The sequence below is a fragment of the Vulpes lagopus genome, chromosome 10 (genome assembly GCF_018345385.1).
Source record: "Vulpes lagopus strain Blue_001 chromosome 10, ASM1834538v1, whole genome shotgun sequence".
Classification (NCBI taxonomy): domain Eukaryota; kingdom Metazoa; phylum Chordata; class Mammalia; order Carnivora; family Canidae; genus Vulpes; species Vulpes lagopus.
Window position 1 is genome coordinate 75,551,594 of NC_054833.1, and position 25,022 is coordinate 75,576,615.

The 25,022-nt window shown below is 40.1% G+C and overlaps 1 long non-coding RNA gene across 1 annotated transcript in view; it reads left to right on the plus strand.

The window, feature by feature from the left end:
• The first annotated feature begins 17,056 nt into the window (after nucleotides 1-17,056).
• LOC121500311 overlaps nucleotides 17,057-25,022 on the plus strand; it is a 211,313-nt gene continuing 203,347 nt past the window's right edge. The window contains exon 1 of the long non-coding RNA XR_005990362.1: nucleotides 17,057-17,184. This is a non-coding gene — a long non-coding RNA (uncharacterized LOC121500311). The remainder of the gene's footprint in view (nucleotides 17,185-25,022) is intronic.

Genomic DNA, 25,022 nt, shown 5'->3' on the forward strand with positions numbered 1-25,022 from the left:
TTAAGTCTTTGAATGTCTTATAATCATGGGGAAGGGAACTAATACTTTGAAGCTTCAAATATGCCCAGTGCTTAGTGACCACCTTTTCTTTTAATCTTCCCAATATTTTATGAGAAAGGTAATTTGAATCCCCATTTTACAGACAGGAATCATCTCAGAGAGATAAAATAATGTGCCCAATGTGATGCTGGGCTTGAAACTGGGATCTGTCTGTCCAACAGCCTCTGCTCTTCCTATGATGCCAGGTGGCTGTCCCTTATGTTCATAGACACTTTGTAATGCATAAAGCGCCTTCATAACACCATCCCTATGAGATGCGGGAGGCAGTGGTTTTGCTCCCCATTTTGCATGTGATGAATAGAGGTTCACAGATCTGATGACTTGCCACATGTCACATTGCTATTAAGTGAGAGCCAGAGCTAGGTCTTTGAGTCTAGGGTTCTTTTGCCTTGCCCACGCTCACTCTGTGCAGATGTCGTGCAGTTGGCAGGAGGAGAGAAAAGGAGTTGATTTCTTAAAGATATCAAACACGGTCATGATGGAGCTGTGAAAATTAATGAAGGGAAACTGCACTGGGGTGGAGTCCGGAGGTTTGGTAGGGGGAACTCTTCTGTGCTACCACTTATAGGCGATTGCAGACACATGGGAAGAGAGCCTTGCATATGGAGACTACTTTACTACCCCAGCATGAAGAATGAAGGCTTTCTCCTTACTCCGGAAACAGCCCAACCAATGAGATAGTAACAATTCAGCCAATGAGAAACCAGTATACTTCCAGCTCTCAGTTTAATCCAATGGATTCTTTCTTTCTTTTTCCCTCCCTCCCTCCCTCCCTCCTTCCTTCCTTCCTTCCTTTCCTCCCTCCCTTCCTTCCTTCCTTCCTTCCTTCCTTCCTTCCTTCCTTCCTTCCTTCCTTCCTTCCTTCCTATTTTATTTATTTATTTGACAGAGAGAGAGAGTACGCACAAGCAGTGGGGAGCAGGAGTGGGAGAGGGAGAAGCAGGCTTCCAGCTGAGCGGGAGCCTGATAGGGCTCCATTCCAGGACCCTGGGATCTGACCTGAGCTGAAGGCAGACCCCTATGGGACTGTGCCATCCAGGTGCCTTGAGCCCATCTTTTGCTGGTAAAATAACCGGCCATTTTATTTTGGAGGTTAATAGAGTCCAGGAGAGATAACTGACTTGTCTTGATTTTCCCAGGACTTTTTTGGATTAAATACAGAAAGTCCTATATTCTGGGAACCCTTGGCCTTAAACAAACTAGGACTCTTGGTTCCCAGACCAGGTAGGCTTTCTTGAATTTCATAGAAATTAATAATTTTCTTTGACAATGTCATGCCAAGAAGATAGCATCATAATAACAGTAGATAGGTGAATAAAAGTATGATCACCATTGGTTCAAAATTGTTCATTAAAAAAGTTAGTTCTAGTGGGGAATTCCAGAGTCTTGGAGTTCAAGAACTTGTTTCAGCTGAGCTGTATCTTATGATTATACTTCTGAGCTATCCTCATGTTAGCACTAAGACCCCTCTGCTCCATCTGTGTATTTAGCTAGCAGTGGTTCTCAAAGTTTATTATCTGTAGAATCACGTGGGTAGCTTGTTAAAATACCGATTACTCCAGCCCCAGCAATTCTGATTCAGTAGGTGGGGGCTGGTGCCATGAACTTGTACCTCTAACGGGATCCCAGGTGATGTTGATGCACCCAGTTTGTAGAACACACCTTGAGCAGCACCTGGTGAGTACAATGCTCCCTAAAGTAACCTACTGGGGTGCAGGAAAAGAATTGAACATTTATATATATATATATTAAATTTTTAAAAATTGTGAATTTTTAAAATAGTAAATAAATTGTATTATTATTATGGTAGTAAAAGTAAATAATCTATGTAAATAAATATGCCTAATTGTTGAGTGTGCCTGTCAAGAAACTCCTTATTTGTTTGTTTGTTTGTTTGTTTGTTTGTTTATTTATTTATTTAAGAAGCTCTTGATAGAATCAACCAATTGGCTTCTCTCCAGTAAAGCAGGGTGTACCTCCTACATCAGAGTCACCTGTATGCATCTGAAATTGCATTCTGGGAGGAGGTGGGAACTGCATATTCAACAGGCTACCTAGGTGATTCTTGCACTTAACCATTGGAAGCCCTGACCTAAACTCTGGGACTCATTCTCTGAGCCCATGGTTCTCAAAGTGTGGTTCTGAAGCATTAGCATCATCTGGAAACTTGTTAGAAATGCAAATTATTAGGGCTCACCCCAGACATACCCAGTTGAATACTCTCGGGGGCCAGCCAGCAATCTGTGGTTGAGCAAGCCCTCTAGGAGATTCTGATGTCTGACAAAGCTTAAGGAACACTGCTCTACACAGACCTTTAAGAAGATGGAGGTAGTGACTCAGTAATGGGTTACTCTCAGAGTCCCACTGTTTCTGACTTTTTAAGCTGCAGACAGATTTTTCTAGAAGCTTGAGTTCCCTGAGAAAATGGATTCCTACTTACTTTCTTCTCTTATGCAATCAGATATACTAGGTTATAAACTAAACCTCACTGAATCTTAGTTTTTTGATCTGTAAAATGGGTGAATCCTAATGATGTCTTGATTGTAGAGAGCCAATGGGATGATGGGTGAAAAAGGGGTTTTGCTGATTGTAAAGAGCTATGAAAATCGTATTTAACTTTAAATTTTTGAGCTCTGCTTGAATTTGTTTCACAAGGTTTGTTCAGGCCCCTCCTCTTGTTCATAATCGGATCCAATCACACTTGCATTTCTTCTAACCACCCACCTATTACCATTTACAGAGTACCTGCTGTGTGCCAGGCAAGCTTTGTTCCTGCTTTACACACTTTATTTTTAATCCTTATAGGTCAAATAGTTCTTCTCATTTTGCAGATAAGGAAACTGAGATCCAAAGAGTTTACATAATTTTCCTAATAAGTAGCAGAGCTTGGATTTAACTCAAGGCTGTCTGACTACAAAACCCACACTTCTTGAATCATAGCGCATTAAATCCTCATTCTTGTCTCATCTTTAAAATTGACCTTTGTTTGTTCCTTTTGGGCCCCAATCTCCCGTAAGGTAGCTTATCTCCCCTGGCCCTGAGCCCTGGTTTGGACACTGCTCCAAGGGGCTGGCAATATCCCACTGGAGTCAGCCAATGCCAGAGGCACACAAGAGTCAGTAAATATCACAGCTTCACCCCAGAGCAGATGCATTTCTGGTTCTGCCTCAAACATCTGAAAAGTCTAGCTTTTAAATACTATGGCTTTCTATTTCCAACACTCATGCAGACTGCCTTAGGAGCCTGTCCTATTTGCTCCCTTAGTATCTCAGGCTTACTTGTCTTATATTCATTCTTTAAAGTGGTGAATTGTGTGCTGTAGGTGCTGGTACATGGTCCACCCAACACCCATTCTCTTTCTTGTTGTAAGACTGATTATTCAGCCACCTACTTCTCCGTGGTACTCAGGAGAAGCAGCCCATCCACCACTCCTTACTCTAAGGGTAAGTCATGATTGTCTGTTCACAGCAGCTTGATTCCTCTTTTCAGTCATTGGTTTCAGGAGGGGCATATTACACAATAATGGCCGATGACTGAGGAATAAGTCTCCTCAGGGCTCTGGGAAAATGTTCTTAACTGACAGTGATATCTGTAAGAAGCCATTCCCCTGCTTCCTCTGCTGCATGAGGTTGCTTTACATGTAGGTTCTTAAAATTACGTCAGCATGTTGTATCTATGAAAATAGCCAGCATGTGGCAATGCCAATGTGTTAGGAATGGAAAGGAGCTGAGTTTTTACAACAGTATTGGGACATTGTATAGAACATTCTTGAAAGAATCCTACTGTCTGTTTGGGCTGTTATAACAAAGTGCCACAGACTGGGTAAGCCTGTAAATAACAGAAATTTATTGCTCACAGTTATGGAGACTAGGAAGCCCAAACATGGTTGTGTTTGGTGAGGGCTTCTTTCCTGGTTCATAGTCAGTGCCTTCTTATTCTATCCTCACATGGTGGGAAGAGCTCAGTTCTTTCTGGAGCCTCTTTTATAGGGCACTAATCCCTTTCTTGAGGGCTCCACCTTCATGACTTAAGTGATTTCCAAAATCCCCCTTACCAATACCATTACCTATGGGGGTTAGGACTTCAACATATGAATTTTGGAGGGTGGGGGATACAAATATTCAGAACATAGCACCTACCTTGAACTTCTTGTTGCATGAGATAATAAACCCTCCATAGAAGAAAATTCATGTTTTGAATTGGGGTTTATATATTCATTATTTGTAGCTGACAGCACTATAATGGACATCTTGAAACTACTTTCTTTTGTCCCTACACTGGAAGGTGGAGATTTTATTTTTCCTGTCTAAAGTTATATTCTTAGCATCTAGCCTGTAACTGACACATAGCAGTTGCTAATCAAGTGCTTATTGACTGAATGAATAAGAGCTCTATCAGGGAAACTCACTGAAAGTAGAAATGCAATATTCTTGCTTAGAAGGCAGCTTAAAAATCACAACTTGAGGTGACACTGTGTATGAACCGGGAAGAATTTCTTCTAGATCATACCCACTCAGAGATAGAATCCTTGAATATCAGAGCAGAAAGGGGTGTTGGACACAGCTATCCCAAACTGCTTTCTCTCTCTCTCTCTCTCTTTTTTTTAAGATGAGGAAAAGAAGCCCCCCAAAGGCAAGCAACTTATCCAAGGCTCCTGTCATGGACCAAATGTTTGTGTCCCTCCAAAATTCAGAAGTTGAGCTCCAGTCCCCAATGAGACTGTATTTGCAGAAAGAGTTAAGGTTAAATGAGGTTCTAAGGGGATGGGAAGTCCAGTGGGATTAGTGTCAGGAAGAGAGATCAGAGACAACCCTCCCTCTTGCCTTCCCCAGCATGAAGGCGTAGTGGGAAAGTGGCTGTCTAGAAGCCAGAAAAAAGAGCCCTCACTAGAAATCTAATTGGCCAGCCTGTGATCTTGGACTTCCCAGTCTCCAGATTCTCTGAGCCTCTTTCTAACATAGGTAGCAAAGGGGTAATGATTCCTGTTGGCTGACTTCCGAGGTTCATGGTAAAGATAGATGGTGTGATAGAACTGGTCAAGTTCTGCAAATTGTACAACTCAAAGCAAATTTATTTTGCTCTTATACTAGATATCAAATATGGATGTATGGAGATGAAGTGAGAGAAAGCTATAACTAGGGTGCTAACAGGTCTTGGTGGTGGGTTCATAGGGAACACATACACAAAAGGATTCCAATAAAAAGGAGGAGAATAAAAAGGTATTGGAATGCAAAATTGCTAGTTTTCAAGAGCTGGCTTGTGCCAGGCACTGTACTAGATATATGCATCCATTATTTTGTACGGTCATCACATTAATCCTGAAAAGGTGGTTTGGTTTTTACCAGTGAAGAAACCAAGGCTGTGAGAGCTTCAGTTGGTTGCTGAGGTAACAGGTAGTGAAGCAAAATTTGTATTTAAATCACCTGGCTCAGCATCCATGCTCTCTGTCGCACCATGGGCCACTCCAGAAACTTGAAGCCATCTGTCTGGATGACCCACTTTGAGGTCCTTCTGCCTAGCATAGCAATACTCCTGTTTTCCCAAAGGTCCTGCCCTGATTGAGCAGTGGAACTGTGCCAGTAAGGTGGCTTAGATAGTGGAGGTTCAGAGGTCATTGTGTAGATAGATGATCATGGTGACCAGCTACAGCAACCTCCTCCTGCTCCATCAGCCTAGTCCATAAAAGACTAGGCCTGGATAATTCTTTATTTTAATTTTGATGTATAGGCCATGTAATTTGCCTTTGCTTCAGTTGTATTTGGACTATAAATCTGACCCCTGGGATGAGGGCAACAAGAACTAGTAATATATGTCTCCAAATCAGGCCTGGGGGCTTGGGTTCATGGCCCCGTTATACCACTGCTCATCTGTTGGCTTTGTGCAAGTTTCTTCTAGGTCTCAGTTTATTTACCTGTGACAGGAAGATAACACCTTACTTGTAGGATTATTGATATATAGTGATGTTGAATGTAATTTTCCCATGCAGTAGATACTGCAAATCTGATAGCCATTCCTTAAATTCATTTATAGAAGAAAGAGAAAAAATTAACTTTTCTTTCTCCGTATTTAGTATTCCACATCCTTCAAGTCCAGTCACTATCTTTGTTTTCTTTTCCTATACCTTTCACGTGTCTTCTCAACTTAGCCTCTGTTTCCTACAGTTATATTTCTGATACAGCCTACTCTACCTTTTTTTTCCGGTTTGCCCTCCAAGCTCTGTTTATTTCTCCAAATGGATTCTTTTGCTCTCTGCCCCTGTCTCTTCCCCTCTCTTCCTTTCCCCCCCTCCCTCTGTCCAGTTTGAATCCCAGAATTGCTATACGAAGTAATAGAGGGCTGTGTTTGCCCTGAGTTTGTTTCCAGCTCCATTCAGTATCTGTCTCGCTCCAGGAATTTTTGAGGCCAAAACATTTGGCTGTGGAAGTGTCTCCCTATGGCATCCATTGAGGTGCATCTGGATTTTGCAGCCAGCAGCCTTTGAAGCCCTATAGTGCATCTGGTAGAAAATGTTTTTGGCCAACAAGGAGCTCAATTATCTATGCGCTTTCCCCCCAATCTCTCTTTCAATCTGTTAAAAACATCCAGATTTCTTGGGTTCCATTTAGAAGGGAAAACTATAACCACTTGGGAACTCTGATAGTAAAATCCTTTGCTGGCTCCCCATTGCCCAGGGAATGAATGCTAAAGCACTCTGCAGGCAATCAGGGCTCTCAGAGTCCAGCCTCAGAAACAGCCTTTAATCACTGGTTCTTAATCTGGGGTTTGGGAATCCCTTGAAGTTCCAAGCAGAATTGTGTATATGTACTTTTTCCCCCCTTCTGGATAGAAAGTTCAAAGCTTTCATGAGTTTCTCAGAGTTCCTCAAATCAAAATGATTAAGCACTCATCAATCCATTAGGCTTGCCCTTAAGTCAAGTAACTAGCGCATCCAACTATCCCTTTCATAGCCTTAGTTCTGAACTTCTTGCCTTCTGTGCCCCTACCTACTGCCTTCCCAGCCCACATCTTACATCTGTTCTCACTTTCCTACTTACTGGCTTCTCTCTCCTGTTTTCTTTTTGTAGCATTCTCCTGATCTTCAAAGCTGACCATTGGTTTTATTTTCCTTGATGATGACTTTGCTTGTCTTTAAGGATCATTTTCTGATAGTGTCTTAGTTTGGCTTCATCTCAGAAGCAGACCCTGACACTAAATCCAATGTAAATGGTGTATTTTGAGGGTGATCCCAGTAAGAAAGTGACAAAGTAAGACAGAGTGGAGAAGGGAGCTGATAGAGAATGATTATCAAAGAAGTTAAAAACGTGGGCAGCTGGAGCTTAATTTTACAGGGAATCGCAAGTTTCAGGCTTTTCCTACCTGAGGTAAGTGAAGGGAGGTATTTTTTCACCATTAATCCTTGCTTGGGGAAGGTGGGGAGCAGACCTCAATTCTCTAGCTACCTGGCCTGCCTCACATGCAGGCAGGGTGGGTTATAGCAGCTAGAGGGTTAGAGGTGACAACAGTGGAAGTTGAGCAGGCTTGTACAGAAATGGTGGGTGATGAAGGAATTTAGATGGGCCCACAGTGTCTGCTACATGACCTCAGCTCTACTTAATTTACCTTAGGCTTTTTGTAGCTCTAGCTTTTTGTAGCTCTCAGTTTTGGGGCTACCTCTCCTTATAGGACACACTTCTTTCATGTTTGCTGCATCAGACCTCCTCGATTCCCAGGTGTAGACACTGTTGTCTTGCTTCTGTCTGATTTCTCATTTTGTTCCCATTGCCTGTGATGTCCCTATCTTCTGCAGAAGACTTAATCATAATTCCAGGCTATAACATGTTCTCATTTTTACAGATCTATCTAAGTTAGAATCAAGTACCTACTCTCATTTGGTCCCTTAACATTTTGTGTTTGCTCCTATGAAATTGGCAAAACATTATGGGTGGATGTACTGTCTCCTTTCCTAGGAAATGGAGTTGGAGGTCAGGTATTGGTTTATCAATCTTTGCATCTCACAGATAAATCAAATGTTTGGCACATTGTAGGTATTTGGAAAAGATTTGCTCAGATGAAGTTCACAGTATCTAAGAATACATTTCGTCACTACATCATGCCATTGGACATGGACTATTTTGTTTGGCCTCTAAAATATAACTCCCTATGTGGTTTATTTGAGGGACAGTCTTTTTTTTCTCTTGCATTGATGTATTGTGATATCCTCACTGCAGTTGCCTTTCTGGAAATCAGTGCTTTAGGATTGCCCTAAAATTATCCTATAGAGGGACACCTGGGTGGCTCAGTTGGTTAAGTGTCTGCCTTCCACTCAGGTCATGATCCTGGGGTCCTGGGATCAAGCCCCACATCAGGCTCCCTGCTCAGTGAGGAACTTACTTCTTTCTCTGATTTGCCTCCCGCCTCTGCCCCTGTCCCCTTCCCCCCACCTGGTCATGCTTGCTTTCTCTCCCGCTTTCTTAAATAAATCAACAAAATCTTTTAAAAAATTATCCTATAGAGAAAGATGCTAATTAACACAACAAATATTTACTGAGCATTAATTATATTTTAAGTACCAGAAATACTCACCTAAATATACTGTCAAGGAACTCTCAGTCTTGCTCCACTACTTCCTGGCCATGTGCACTTGGATAAGGAAATTTGTCATCAGCTGCCTCAGTTTTCTCTAAGAGGATTAGATTCATTATCTTTAGAGGAGCCCACTTCTAATTCTGTGATGCTCAGAGATATTTTGGATGCTAATGATAAAGATAATTTTTTGAACTTTCAGATCCTGCTTCTTCTCCCATACCAACACTAAATTAGAACTAATATAGTTGGAACCACAATGTCTAGCCTGTATTTACAATCTTGGAGCAATGCCTGTATCTGTTCTGTATGCATGCAGAACTCGTCTCTATGACCAGATTGTAAAGTCATTGCAAAAGTGTCCAAGTCTCCCTGCCTCAGAACATGTCTGTGGGATTGGGTTATTATAAAATAATGATGGACTAGTGAACATCTTTTGGGTAGTTTCAGGCCCATCTTGATAATTCTTACTCAGCCTTCAAGGGTCAGTTCAGCTGTGTCCTTCAGGAAACCTCTGAGCATTCAGCTTGGGCTAGTGCCCATGCAGTGGTTCTCTAGCATCTGGTGCTTGTCATATTATATAAATATTATTAGCTGTGTTTCCACCTAATTGACTATCAGCTTATTGAGGTCAGGGGCTGTACTTTGTTTGGCTTCTTCTCAAATGGAGTGTCTGATATAAAGAGAGTCTCAGTCACTATTTGTAAATGGAATAGAACTCACATGTACATATTTTCCTGTTTTGGGAAACAAACCATGGATTACCATGGATTCTCCTTCCAGAGGTAAGTGACTTTCCCAGCAGGCTTTTCTCCAACATCTTCTTTTTCCCCTCATCTATTCAGTCTTTCATTACCTTTCATGAATGATTTATAGAATAAGTTACATACAACTCTAATAAAGCCAAAACTTTTTCACGGTACTTCTGGGGCTTGCTGTACTTACTTAGCTTCTGGAGGTAATTGTTCACTCAGGCTCTTCACTTTTTCGTTCCTTTGTTCAGAAAAGGAGGTGATTTATGCTTTCTGGAGGGTGAAAGAGGCTCCAAGTTATTTAAGTCAGTTAGCATAAAAGTTTTGTGGAAATAGTGGGCAGGAACATGACATGTCCATTTTCTGGGAAGTATTAGTAATTGTAGAAAAGCATTGGATAGATTTTAAACTCTTGATGTGTCTGATCATTTTTATGCCCTTTTTTCAGAGATTTCCTTTGATTTTAATTTACTTTCCACAGATTTTTCCTGCCCCCAAGCATTTTAGTGCTGTATTATCAGAATGGAGCTTCAGGAGTTCAAGGGTATGTCCAGGCCTTGCCTGTACCAAAGGATGAGATTAATAAAGGTCCTTTCCACAGGGAGGGAAAGAGGGCTAGGGGCTGAGAAGCAGGCATCAGTTATCCAGAACAGCCAAAAGTAAGGTAGCAATGCCTCCACCCATGGGGAAGGCAGAACAATCTGTGTTTAGAGTAGCCTGGGTTCTACACTATAAAAACACTGCAAGTGGAATTGGGAGGGGAGACAGGATGCAAATGTGAAAAGGTAGGCCATGGACGAGAACAATCTAGATCAGACAGTGTGAGATGTGAGCTACAGAAAATAGAAAATGGCTAAGGAATGAAGTTGTCAGGAGAAGAAGCCACCAACACCAGCTGTCTTAACTGATGCCTCATGTATGATGTAGGGACAGGTGCAGCACCTTAAAGAGGTTCCAGTTATCTGGACAGAAGGTACAGACAAAAGGTCCCTATTAATAGGGTTTTACCTTCACCTATAACACTTTCCAATCCCTGGAAACTTCTGGAGTAGAATTATACTATCCGTGGAGAGAGTAAATATCTTAGGCAGTCATGCCTTTTATGATTTTCCTCCTACGTCTATTTTCCATTCATTTGGATTTTACTTTAAAAAAAAAAGAGTCATTCCACAGACCTACCATGCCTGTACTTCTGCTGTGTGGTATGTGAACTTGTGGGATAGTTATGAAAAGCCAAATATAAAACAGGTGTCCAAGCACTGGAAACAAGAGAGAGCAAGACCAAATTGATTCCAGTACTATGCAAGAGACACCCCTATCTCAATTCACCCGTAAATGCTGACTCTGTAGCCACCAACCCTCTTGTTGTGGCTTCGACTCTCCCATGCATCTGCCACATCTTATGGAGTTGCAGCTCCAGCAGGAAAGGAATGGTTTCCATGCAGTTCAGCTCACAGCCCCCCTTTCTCCTCTTTCACTGACATTTCCACCTGAAGAATAAGTGCACTCTGTAAACCCAGAGAGAACACAATGCCCTATTACTTTTTAAGATTTAAATTCCTTACTCACAAAATAGTTGCCAAAAAGCAAGTAACCCTTACACTTATTCACTGTAACCTTGGTGGACTATTCATTGAAATCAACTCTAATTAGCAATTCAATTAGAGGTACAAATTGAAGTCTAATGACTGAAAACCACGGACTGAAACTCAAGACCCTCAATTCAATAACTATCTCTTGGTCTTATAATGGAATTGAAAGAAATAGAAAATTCATGTCTGTCCACAGGAAGCTTAGTGTCTAAAGTGATTCAAGCCACATTTGAAATCAATAGCATTTGGTTCCATGAGGACAAGAGATATGGTTGAGACATTCTTCCTGGTCTTGAGGAGGTCACAGTCTAGTGAGAGAGATATTCTGGGGTACGATTTGTTGATACAGTATGATTCATTCTATCTCTTTTGAAGGTACAAATTAAACATTTCCAAATCTCAATCCCGTTGACTTCAATGAGACCTTTCTTCTCAATTCAGAGTCACTACTGTGATTGAGTCAAGGATTCTAAGGAACTTGAAATAATTTCAAGGGGTCAGTCCTGATAACTATTGCCCTGCAGATAAAAAATAAGAAATTTTGATCTGTGGCCTCCATGGTCCTGTTTTCTGCTGTAGTTATTCTCATAGGATATTGTCACTCAAAACAATTAGTGAGTGACTTGACCACTGCAATAAGTGCTGCAGGGTGTCAGACATAGTCACAGAGACCAAGTGTATCTGTTTGCTGGGAGGTCAGGCTCTCAAGTGCAAGGAACAACTGAAAATACAGGCTTGCCCCCACACCCCTGCTGGTAGTGGTTAAAAGGCAAGAAGCTGTCTTTGGTTTGGAGTTCAGACATGAGAAGTTGGTGTGTTTGATGCATTTTCCAAATTAATGTTTGAGATTCTCAATTTGATAGGAATTTTGGGATGGAATTTCTGAGAGTTTTATTTTATTTACAAAACTAGAAATAAAGGAGAAGGTGCAGAACTGAGGGAGATAGTTGTTAGTTCAGCTTTGGTCATGTAGATTCTGGGGCTTCTGTGAAACATCTGAGAGGAAATTTTGATATAGGCATTTGGGTATAAAGGGCTGGAGCTATAAGAGTGGTCAGACCAGAGATATAAATTTGTGTATCACCATCATCATCATCATATTATTATTAATCCTACATTGTAAATGAGGTTAAAAACTTGCCAGTGTCTCACCTCTATCTTATCTGGTCTCTTCCCGGTACTCTGTCTCTCTCTCATTTCTGCATCCATCTATGCCTAGTCTTGTTCAAATGAGGTGCTCTTTTGTAAATATTTTCATATATCTCCAAAACTCCCTAGATAGACATCTCAAATCCACTTAAATTCTGCTGGCGACTCTTGTCATTTGGAAGAGTGTGCTTTGAAACTGTGAGCTCTCTGATGACTGCACTCTGGGAGACAACAGGCGAGGAAACGCGCGGTGAGACTGCTAATTGCATTTACTGGACCACACGCCTTCCCTGGCTCTCAGAGGAATACATGTTTCCAAGAAATATGGGGTTTGTCTGAGGTCCAAGGGCACTTAGACAATGGAGAAAACAAGTCCCTCAGGTTGTGGTTAATGCCTCTGCCTGTCTCAAGACCTGACTCCCTGCTGCCTTATTTATGTCTGAACAACCAGGACTTCAGGATATTTGTGTTTAGATTTTTTGTATACAAATATAAGGCTCTTAGTTGGGGTGAATAACACCTTGTCCAGGGGTTCCAGTGCCCTTCATGTGAATTGCATATAGGGTTCGAGATTGAAGTCTGGGCTCTGATTGTTACTTCTGACCCCTAGAGGCATATGACCTTGAGCAAGTAACTTTAATTGTCTGAGTTTTGTTTTCTTTACTCATAACAGGGAATTAATATCACCTGCCTCCTAGGGTGGTTGCAAGGGTTCAGTGAAATGGCCAGTGTGAAAGTATGTACCACATGTTCAGGAAAAAATACCTGGTGGGTGTTAGCAAAACATATTCCTCCAAGTCTTATGGAGGCTGGAGACTTCTTGCCCATCTTCATCTGGGGAGACCCCCTCATCCACACATCATGCAATCTGTAGTTAAATGGAACTATTCTGCTTCAGAAAGCACCCCTGAAATAATATTTTAAACCACTGTAATAGATGCGAATTGCTTTGGCTCTCTAGAACAGCCACTTTTCTTGGGGTAAATCTCTCTTGCTAATGATGTGTTCTGGTGGAGGCTGCTTATCATAGATCCTGCCCTTGGCCAGAGAAATTGGCTCCTGGGTTAGGCCATTCCTAGACCTCCAGTCCTTGAACCATAGTTATTAACCTAAGAATGTGTAAAGTGTCCAACTGGGCCAATGTCTTTCTCTTGAAGTTTAAATGAAAACTGACCCATGGAGGGACAAGTTTTATTTCCTGTTAATATAGAAGAGAAGTAGAGGCAACAACTGGAGAGAGAGACTTCTGACACGAAATCAGTTCCTAAGCTATTATCCAGCTTCAGACCCTGCTCTTTCCTGATGCATGAGTCTGTAGATTCTCCTCTTTGCTTACACTAATTTGGTTGGAGTTTTGCACCTGTAACCATCACAGTTGTTTCTGTTTATTATTGCATGACAAACTACATCCAAATTTAGTGATATAAAAAGAAATACTTCAGATTGTGTCCTGGATTCTGTGAATCAGGAATTCAGACAAGATACCAGGGGAATAGTGTCTCTCTGTTCCATAATGTCTGAAATCTTGGCTGATATGACTTGAATAGATCGGGTGACTCAAATAGCTCAAAAGCTGAGACTACCAATGGGGTTGAAGGTCTCACCACTAAGATGGCTCCTTCACACACTCACTGGCACCTGGGCTGGGAAGACCTCAAGGCTGGCCTCATCTGCAACTGTTGCTTGGAGCAGCAGCATGTGGCCTCTTTTGGTAGCTGAGTCTCCTCACAGGATGGTGACTGGGTTTTAAGAGAGTGTCTCAAGGAGAAGCATTGGGAGAGCAAGTGTTCAAAGACAACAGGTGAATCTGCATGACCATTTATGATCTAGACTCTGAGGTCACATAGTATCATTTCTGACATACTCTGTTGGTAGAAGCAATCAAGGAAAGGGGAGGACATGGACCCAACTACTTGATAGAAGGAATCTCAAAGAATTTAAGGCCATTTAAAAAATACAAATAAACATAATGATAATTAATACACCTGTCTTCCTTTTTTTGTATCCAGCCTCATCATTCTAGCCCCTCATCTGTGTCAACCCTACTGATATCTTTAAAGTTTACCTCCTCAAGGAAGCTCTCCTTGAACTTCCTTATTTTAATCAAAACTCTCTTTTGATACTTTGGTATAGATAAAATATTTGTTTGAACTAGGGAAAAACTAGATTATCTCCTTGATACTGGTGTTGATCATTTATAATATATTCTTAGGTACATCTATGCATCACAGAGCCATAGATGTTGAAAGCTGAGGGATGTGAGAAATAATCTAGTTGATACTTTTAATTTTGCATATTCAGTTCAAAAGACATTTATTAAATTCAACTCTATGCCAGTATTGTGCTTGGTACAGAAGATAAGAAGTTGAACTAAGTGCACAGAATATCCATATAAGAAGTTTATAATTCAAGGGCAGCATTTCCTAAAGCATCTTCTGAAAGATTAGGTTCCATTGAATGTTAAGCATTTTATGATGAATAAAAGTTATGTTATTAAATATTCGAGAAACATAGGGTTTAATAAAATGAAACATGCTCTTCATGATAAGATTTTTAGGGCTATTATTTTTTAGGGCTATTAATGTGCATCTATTATCTTTGAACAAATGTTGATTAAATGAAGATTATTGGATAAAAGTGCATCGTGCATCTCCAAGGTAGGGGTGAAGTTCTCTGACCTTAGAGCCACTTTCCTTGAAACTTACACCCAAACCATTTGACTGTGGAAAAAATTTTGGGATTGACAACAGAAAGAGAAATCAAACAATTCCTTTTCTATTCTTCTCTTTGCCCTTCGAGTTGGCTTTGTGCAAGGGCTGGGCTTCTGCCTCATTGTTGTGCATTTATATGCCCTGATGAAATGTAGACACACCCCCCATGGTCTGCTGGTTGGGAAACTCCAATACTCTAGCCTCACTTTTGCTAGGACTCCCACCTGGGGGTTGTGTCTAGTGCCAGACACCTGATGGGAAGACATTCTGCTTTGAATGGACTAATGTTCCAAACCACGATGCCAGTATTCACTATATTTTGAGAATCCCCCGATCCATTAGATTGGACCCCGATCCATTAGGTTGGACCCAAAATGCGGCCTGACAGACATGTACCTGAATAAGCTGCCCTCTTCTTGGCAAGTGATAATAAGACTAGTTACTATGTACCAAGGATTTACCTTAGACCAGATCTTTGGTTAAAGTATTCTCAATCCTTTTATTGGGTTGAACCATACCATATTACTGTATTTTTGTAGGTCAAACCTGGTAAATATTGGCAATCATGTGGTTGTACCTAATATCACTGAATATTTATAACGTTTCTATGAGTTAAGCCTTAGCTGAGCCAGGACAAGGCACATGGATATCATGGAAGCTGGCAATTTGTGTTCTTTTAAATTGATCATCTTTAAATATCTAGCACTTCTAGAGAGGCTGAGGGTAGTGTGAAGGGAGGTGGATAAAGGGTATTCCTGTTGGCCAGGCAGCCATTCTTCTATTTTATAGAACAATTATACTCTGGCCCAAGATTTCATAAAGTACTCTGCCAAACAAAGTCCTACTGCTAATCAGACATACCTGTCCTTAGAAGGTGGTTTAGCAACTATTTATTTATACTTAATGTTGCTTTTCCCTCCCCTGCAATAGATTAGAATATTTCTCCTAGCTACATATTCTATTTTTTTGTGAAAGAAGTTCTGGAAAATACTTTGTTCTACTTCATTTTGTTTTCAGTAATGTTTTGATGCATTACATGTAGCTGCTTGGAAGGCTTGAGAGATTTCATCTGGCTCTGGATATATTCTCTCTTTTTCAGATGAGCAACCCAAAGCTCAGGTAAGTTAATAAACGTGTCAAAGATCACACTGCCAGTATGTGCTAGAGCTGCGATTTGAACTCACATCTAGATTACCCCACATCCAGTTGTCTTAACCACTACAGAGTCCAGCTCTTGTTGCCCTCAGGCATAGTTTCCCTAGTTAAGTTAGCTAAAGACATAGTGCTTAAGAGTGTGGTCAGCCTGGGCTTGAATACTGCTTTACTACTCACTAGTCGCACATGTAGGGTAAATTAATCCTCTGTTTCAATTTCCTCATCTGTAAAATGGAGATAAAAATGCATCCTTAAAGACATTGTGAAGAGTCAATGACTTAAGAAGAGTAGCTATTGCTTTCATTTATTGTATCCTATCCCCATACAGTTAATTTCTAACTCCCTTGCCTTTCCATTGGCCTGTGTTGCCAAAGACCCAGTGTATCTTGGGCTAGAGTTTACTTAATCTGGAGCCAGCCTATCTAAAAGTCCACAGAATCAGCATCCTCCTCTCCCTGTCCACTTGGAACTGGTGCCCAGAAATTCTAAATGACCAACATTAGGGGATTAAGTGGTACAAATTTAATAGCCACCAATAATCCCCTAGTGTTAGATATTTAGATTGTGCCAAACTTTTGCAATTATAAACACAAAGAGCAGGGACAATTAAAGGAAAATGAAATAGAAAATTTAAAAGGTCAAGAGACTGATTATATAAACAGACAATGGCCAGACCATGTATCACAATAGAACTCTGACCTACGACCTCTGCAACAAGCAACCTGGGAAGACAAACCACACCTCTGCAGCAGTCTGTCCAGGATTTGGTCAGTCACTGCCAACTGCTCTATTCTGTGCCCTTACTTCCAACTCAGAACCAAGCAGAGAAAGTCAAATATGCTCCCCAAACTGATCACATTAGGTGCCTTTTTTTCTAGTTAGCCTGACTCTAGCTTCCTCAAAGCATACCTGAAACCTTCCCATTTTTCCTTCTGAAAAGTTTTTCCCACCACCCTGCCTGCCTCTGAATTTCTACTAAATGTTAACTAATAGCAGCTAACTCCTTGCTACAGCAAGCACTGAATAAATACCCTCTGTTTTTTCTCATTTTGGTGGGTTTTGTTTATTTTCAGTTTTTCTGGAGGTTCCACTGAGATATTGTCTTTGCTGTCCATCACATGGATGCCAGCCTTGAGCAGATGTGATACCACAGAGGCCCCTTGTGCCTTGCTGTCCATAGCTTGTAGACTCAGTGCCAATGTGGTAAGTGAACAAACATTGGATCTGAACTCCATACCCTTGTGTTGAGGTTCTTGGCTGTCTCTCTCAGTTTAGTAAGTGGCATTTGTTGTTAGCTCTCATTTGTTTAGCATCCTTGGTGGATTCAGGCCATTCCTTTTTATTCCTTTGGTCTCTTTTGTGCTCTTACATAGGCTTTGTAGGCCTGTTCTTTGTGCCACCCCATAGACTGGTGAATTTGAGGTTCTCACCAGACCAGCATCCATACAATCTTTGCTGTGGGTCACCAATGGGTAAAGTTCTCCTTCCATCTAAATATTTGTCCTAAGAGCTCAGCTTTGATCCAGAGAGACTGTTTTCTCTTTTTCTCACTTCTGGGGTGTGCTGTCTGTTTCTGGAGGCTTCCAACTGTCAGATTGGGGCCCTGAGACATAAAATGCACAAGCATCAATTTCAACTGACAATTGCCAGCCCTCATGGGATTGTTTAAGTATAAATCCTTTCCAGGTCTTGGGAAAAACTCCTGTCTTATCTGTACTCGTTGGAATCCTAATTTTTTTCAATTATCTCTCTACATGATATAACTTCACCAAAGATGATTTAGGCTTTCAGTGGCTACTCTGGGGAATGTTTGAACTTGAACAAAATTATTCATTTGAGAGATGCCTTGGAAGATAAAAGGAATTAATATTTCTCAGGCCCAACGGTAGCATTTTTTTTGTTTTTTTGATTGATACACAGAAGCCTTCAAAGAAAATTCTGATTAAAAGAATTGCTTTATTAAAGGATGTTTTGGCCAAAGCTAATGAGTCATTAAGTAATGAGTCAAACTTAAGTAACAGCATACTATACTTGCTTTCTCTAGTGAATCATTTCCTTCCTTGTCCTCTGGTTGCCTTCCTACATCCAGTTCTCTTTCCTATTCTTCAGATCTATCTGGTTCTATACCCCTGTTTACTCTTCTCACCTTTATACCTTGACAGGATGCCCCTACCTTTTCCCAAAGGCCTTATTGAAGACCTCAAAATGTCAGTTGCCTCTAAACATCCTTCTTGCCTATGAATCAGATATACTGGCTAGAGTAGAATTGAAACCATAAATCCAAGCTGAATTAAGAACTATAAGGATTTCCCTGAACCCACACATAACCAGCAACTATTCTTAGAAGGATTTAAGAATTTAATTAGTTAGTTAATTTAAAAAAAAGATTTTATTTATGAGAGAGAGAGAGAGAGAGAGAGAGAGAGAGAGGCAGAGACACAGGCAGAGGAAGAAGCAGGCTCTGTGCAGGGAGCCCGACGTGGGACTCAATCCCGGGACTTCAGGATCATGCCCTGGGCCGAAGGCAGGCACTAAACCACTGAGCCACTCAGGGATCCCTGAGAATTTAATTTAATTTAGAATCATTTTGGGTGTATAGCACCCAGTGTTGCATGACCTATATCAACTTTTACACAAGTTGGTTGGAACCTGAGATGGCAAAAAGACTTGAACTGCCCCAGGAAGGAACCTATAGGATCTCTCTTTCCACAGTAAGCCTAAGGATCAAAGAAAGCCCCCAAAAGTAGGGTAAAGTCTCCTGAAAGTTGTTCCTTAAACATTTCCATTAAAATTAAATGGATCATAATTTGATCATGCAAGTAGCAAAAAGAAGAATTTTTTTTTTTTTAGAAAAGAGGAAATTATAGGAGATTTTGGGATAGACGAGAAAATAATTTCTGACATCTATCAATTAAAGCACCAATAAAACAGCAGCCCTTTTATTGAAGACTTACTAAGAAAACAAATTAGAAGGGAAATAGCCCTTTCTTACTGAATGACAACACCTGATAGAACAGTTTGAAAGTGCTCTATACAGAGATGAACCAGGATCTCAAATAAACATATAGTCCTACAGAGCAATCAGTTGGGTGGCCCACTTCCTAACAGATAACCTATTGGCAAGAATACCTGTAGAAATTCTTAACAGAGGGAACAATGGAAAATAAGTTATCCCATCTCGGAGAAGAAAAACCAAGACAAAGAAAAGTCTCTCAATTCAGATCAATGAGATTGCTCCAGAGAATGAAAAAGTGCCCAGTATTCCACCTAGACTAGTCTTAAACATGCAAGGTAAATTCATTATGAATATAAATAGTCAGCCTCTCCTATTTCTGGTAGATAAGCATGCTATTCTTTTTCTGTTAAAGTCTGCCGCCTTTGATCAACCTCTTCCTTGCATTAAACATATCACACAGATGATAGGTTTTTCAAGTAACTCACAGCTTCCTTATCTCCTGGCCTTTGACTATACCCTGCTGATATTGTCCTTGTAAGTTTAATAAGAAGAGACTTACTTTGCAAACGGAATTGCAATTAGCATATGAGAGGGATAATTTCTTGAGGTTCTAGAGGTCTCCTCTATTTATAATCAAGTTGTGTCTGCTTTGGATATACTTTTGCCTTCTCCATTATAATTGATATATATCTCAGAGATCTTGACAATTGATGAATTAAAACATTAACTGACATAGAAAAAATAATTGGTGCAGAACCTATTAAAGTTCAGATAGATCCTACCAAACTTTTCCAATATCCCTTGAAGCCAAGGTAGGGAAGGTCTCAAACCTATAGTTTATGACTTTTTATCCAAATATATTCTTATAGCCTAAACTATGTCTTGTAATGTTTCTATCTTTCCAGTAAATAAACCAAATGGATAAAGGAGTGATTTTTAAGATCTCAGGGCTATCAACAAAGTTGTAATTCCTTGATTGTTTTCAGTAATACCTAACCCAAATATCATCCTTAAGACATTGGATGCACTGTAGTAGACCTTTGTTCTGCTTTTTTTGGTTTGCCTCTAGTAAAAGGCAGACAAAACCTTTTTGCCTTCATCTGGGGACAAAAAAAGATCCTGGGCAGCGAGTGAAGCATCCTTCTATTTTCCACAGGTCTCTGATCAAAAATTAAATGATTTACATCTGAAACTAATGATGTGCTATATGTTGGCTAATTTAATTTCAATAAAAAAGAATTAAATGATCTAAATTTTAGAACAAATAATTAAACTAAAAAACCAAAAAGCAATATCAGACCTATAAATTCAGAGAAGAAAATAATGGTTGACAGAGCAGAAGGGGGTGGGGAGATAAGCAAAATGGTTGAAAGGCAGTTGGAGATATAGGCTTCCAGTTCTGAAATGAATAAGCCATGGGAATAAAAGGTAGAGTATAGGGAATAATGTCTATGGTATTTTAATAGGATTGTATGGTGACAGATGATAACTACCCTTGTGTTGACATAGCATAACCTATAGAGTTGTTGAATTATTATGGTGTACATCTGAAACTAATGTTACATTGTGTGTCAACTATATTCGAATAATAAAAAAATCTAAATTTCCCCCATGATTCAGTTCTGATACAATATATAGATGGTCTACTTTGTTCAGAGAACAGGTAAGCCTGTAAAAAGATTCCATTACTTCCTCTTAGTGCATGCAGAGAGAAACATAACATTTCAGAAGATAAAATTATAATTTTGCCAAAACATAGTCCATTATTTAGAGTAAGAGCTATCCACAGAGAGAAAAATATGATCTCCAAATACACTAAAAAATATGTAAACTTTCCTACATCCCTCACAACATAACAACTGAGAGCATTTCTCAGTTTAACTGGATGTTGCAGACAATAGCATGCCATGTTTTTCTGAAATTGCAATACTTGTTCATGAATTAGCTAAGTCTTCGTAAGATTTCTCTCTCTGGGAGCCCAAACATGAACAGGCCTTCTGGAACTTGAAAATATTTCTTCAATAGCTTCTTTCCTTAGGCATCCCTAGCTATGAAATGCCCTTTGTCTGTTTATGCATTAACAGTCTGGACAAGCCCTTGGGTTTTAACTCAGCTTTATAGGATAAATAAAATACCTATCATATACTATAGTTTCATTCTTGATCCAGTTACAAAGGCTCATCTCCCCGATCTTACAGCAGGAGCTGCTGCAGCAAAACCAATCCATGCTTCTGACAACTTAGTTCTAGGTTCCCTGCTTGACCTCCTGGTTCTTCATCCAATATAGATACTATGACTGACTGAGAACACTCAACACTTTTCAGTGAGCAGATTAACCTTTTATGAGAGTGTATCACTCTCTCCCTCTCACATTACTGTTCACCACTGCAAAACCCTGAATTTTTCTATTCTCCCGCCCCAAGCAGAAGAAGGACCTCATCATCCTTCCCTGTTAGGAAAATGTCTCACTGAAAGTTATAAGAGGTTTCCATTCAGAACTTTGTTCTAATGTTATTTGTTAATTAATCATTAATTCCTGGGCCAAAGGCAGACGCTAAACCGCTGAGCCACCCAGGGATCCCCAGTTAAGGAGTTTTTAGATGCTACTTCTACTTTTTAGAAAGATAGCTGTTATGAAAGTTGAGGTCCATGAAAAAGTGAAATCCTATCCAGCTTCTACCCTCCATGGTCTACATATGTTTTAGTTATTGTATGTCTATTTTTGGGATTTACTGATGTTGAAATATTTCCTTGGCAAAAACCAATAGTCCTTACAGTTGCTTGATTTTTTGTTTCCAACCTGGGGTATACTAACTTTTATATTAGATGATTGAGACACACTCTTTATGGGAACCATTATTTAAAAACTTTGTAAGTTGTCACCAAAACCTCAAAAACTGAACTGCCTGTAACATCCAGATCTGTAATGATTAAGAGAAACAATGGCATTCTTAAAATTAGCATAATTATCAAAACCTTCAGTAACCCTTGGCCAAAGGTAATTCTACTAGGTCTTTTGGCCATATAGTCCATTTCCTACATAGACCATATAGACCATATAACACATCAGTTATCCATATATGAACTGGTATGTGGAAGGTCTGTACATTAAGGGATTTCTTTTTTTTTCTTTTTTATTTTTTTAAAATATATTTTTAAATATATTTTTTTAATTTTTCTTTATTTATGATAGTCACACACAGAGAGAGGCAGAGACATAGGCAGAGGGAGAAGCAGGCTCCATGCACCGGGAGCCCGACGTGGGATTCGATCCCGGGTCTCCAGGATCGCGCCCTGGGCCAAAGGCAGGCGCCAAACTGCTGCGCCACCCAGGGATCCCCCATTAAGGGATTTCATCTCTAATACTAGACCCTGCCCTATTGCATGAAGACATGGTAAAATATTGCAAGGGACTCCTATATTATCCCTAGTTCTTTCACCAAAAGTTTAAGGCATCTCTCTCATGATATCTGCCTAAACAATCTTTTCATGATTTTCAACCAGGGCATTTCATCTATTGGAAGAGACATAAGAGGAAGACTACTTGAATTTCATTGGAGGACACTTTAATAACAAATAGAATGGTGAAACTCTAGGGGGTCAATCCTTCGAATCATATTTCACAAATAAAGAAGCAATATGGAATTCCACACATTTGGGAGGCCACTCAAATATGAGACCTCAAAAAAGGTTTTCATGGATCCTTTAGAAACAGCTGACCTATGGAAGTAGACAGTTGGCCCAAGACCTTAAGAACAATCTGATGATCTCAGATAATTGTCAGCTTCCACACCACATGTTAAACCAATACCTCTGCATAATCCCTATTTTGTTTTTCATCTGCTTGCTTATTATCCCTTGCCTTGTCATTTTCTATAGTCTTTTTTGTTTTGTTTCAAGTTTTAAATTTGAGTTAGTTAACATGTAATAAATTTAATAAATAAAACTTATTTATATGTAATAAAACTAATATTAGTTTCAGGAGTAGAATTTAGTGATTCATCACTTACATATAATATCCAGTGTTCATCACAAGTGCTCTCTATATGGTTTTCCACCCATAATGGTCTTTTTTCCCCCCTTTTCATTCCTTTTCATTACAATTGTCAGGTTATTATTGAGTTAGATAATTCCAGCCTAATAGTCAAAAGACAAACTCTAGAGGTTATTGATGATACCACTCTTGCCCTAGATAGGATGTAACTTATTGGTATGAGTAGTAGACTCATTGTTATAGCTTTTTTTGTTGGCTAGTCATGGTGGTGTTTGTATCCATGCTTATAGTCCTTGTGTATTCAGATCAATGAAACCAGCGAGATAGAGCAGGTTATATATCTCTTAAAGAAAAAGTGATTTGAGAGGCATCTGGGTGGCTCAGTCAGGTAAGTGTCTGCCTTTGACTCAGGTCATGAACTCAGGGTTCTGGAATAGAGATGCCTTCTCCAGCATCTCTAGCCATATTTGCTTCTAACTCTATAGTAACAGCAACAATAACAAAGAAATAATAGTAGCAGCTAAACTTCACTGTGTGATATGTTTATAATGTATATTCTTATTTACATTAAATAATCATATATATATTCTCATGTCATCTCCACAAAAATCCCAGGAAGTATATTTTTCCTGTTTGTAGATGGGGAACACCAAGTTCACAAAGCTGGATATTGGCAAGTAGAGCATGAGAACCTCCATTTCCTAATCCCTAATTCTCTAACTGGGACTTTATTTTCTGGTCAACATTTGTTTAATTAACACAGAATAATATTTTCCTTTCTCTAAACCTATCTAAGTACAGCTGCCAAGTCAATTCTGACCAACAGAAGTAGCTGAGACTAAATTAATGGTTTTGGAGGGAATATCAAGTTCAGTGAAATGAAATCCTGTTAAAGCAATATAGATTGGTGTCCAGGAAATATCAGAAACTCTGGTGCTTTGTCAACAACTTGGCTATCAGGCTGAAGTCCACCTGGATTCCTCTTTAAGGAGTTCTTCAAATGTAAAATGGCTCTGCAGAACATCGAACTCTTAGGTCTCCCAAAGTTCTGGGCAGGCCACTGTCTTTGGCTGACATTTCCCAAAATACAAATGCAGAGCCTCGAGGGTAGGAAATCTTTTAATTTTTTTTAAGCTGCGTATTGAAAGAGAGAAATTAGGATATTTCCAGATGAAACTACTGGAAACTCTTCAGACTTTTTTCTGGTTTGACTTGAGAGGAGCTGCTAAAGGAGAAAAAGTGCCTGTCTATAGTCTCCCCACTCAACCCCCCCCCCATTCTTTGGTTGCCTGTACTAATAGGATGTTGGAGGCTACAAAGCAGGCTTCAGGTGAGGCCTCCAATTTCAGTGGAATTGGTCTGATGAAGAAAGTAAAATGTGAGCCCCAATACTGCTCAACTGTGTCAGGATCTGACCTTGCACTGTTAAATGCTGAATGCCATTGAGGAGAAGAGAGCAGAGGGGAAGAGAAGAAACATATCTACTTATGTTCCTAAATCCCAGTCCATACCTGGGCTTTAGATGCAAAAGAGCTGGCAAAAACAAGTGTCTAGAGTTTCTGTCTCTATAAGAAGCAGTTTTATTTTCCAACGAGATCCATGCTGAGTAGCCATATAAATGACTAATGACCATGAGAGTGTCCTGCCCCAAAGCCTTGGCCTTCAAAAATTCTTGGTTCCAAGGAACCCTATAGAAGCTTTCTCTCTGAAGGAGTCTCTGAGTTCTGAACCTTTCCCTCTTCATCTTTCACTCATTGGAACCCTTCTTTCTTACAATGGGCTTTGTGTATAACTCTTGAATGTTAGCAACTCTGTCTTAGAGGTACCAAAATGAAGGCCATTGTTTTCAAACATGATCTGGGGAGTCATAGAGCTTCCTCAGATACCCGACATGGGTGAAGGCCCTTTCCTCTTTTCCCACCCTCCTGCTCCAATACACAGTCCAGTTCAATCTGGAGGAGCTCAGCTTTGAATTGTTTTGCATCCTGGGCTTTTCTTCTGAAGGAAGGTTCAAATGTTTATGGTCACTGGTGTAGCCCAAGGCCCTCCTCATGTTTCATTTATCTTTGTAACCCTGGTGCCTTCTACCGA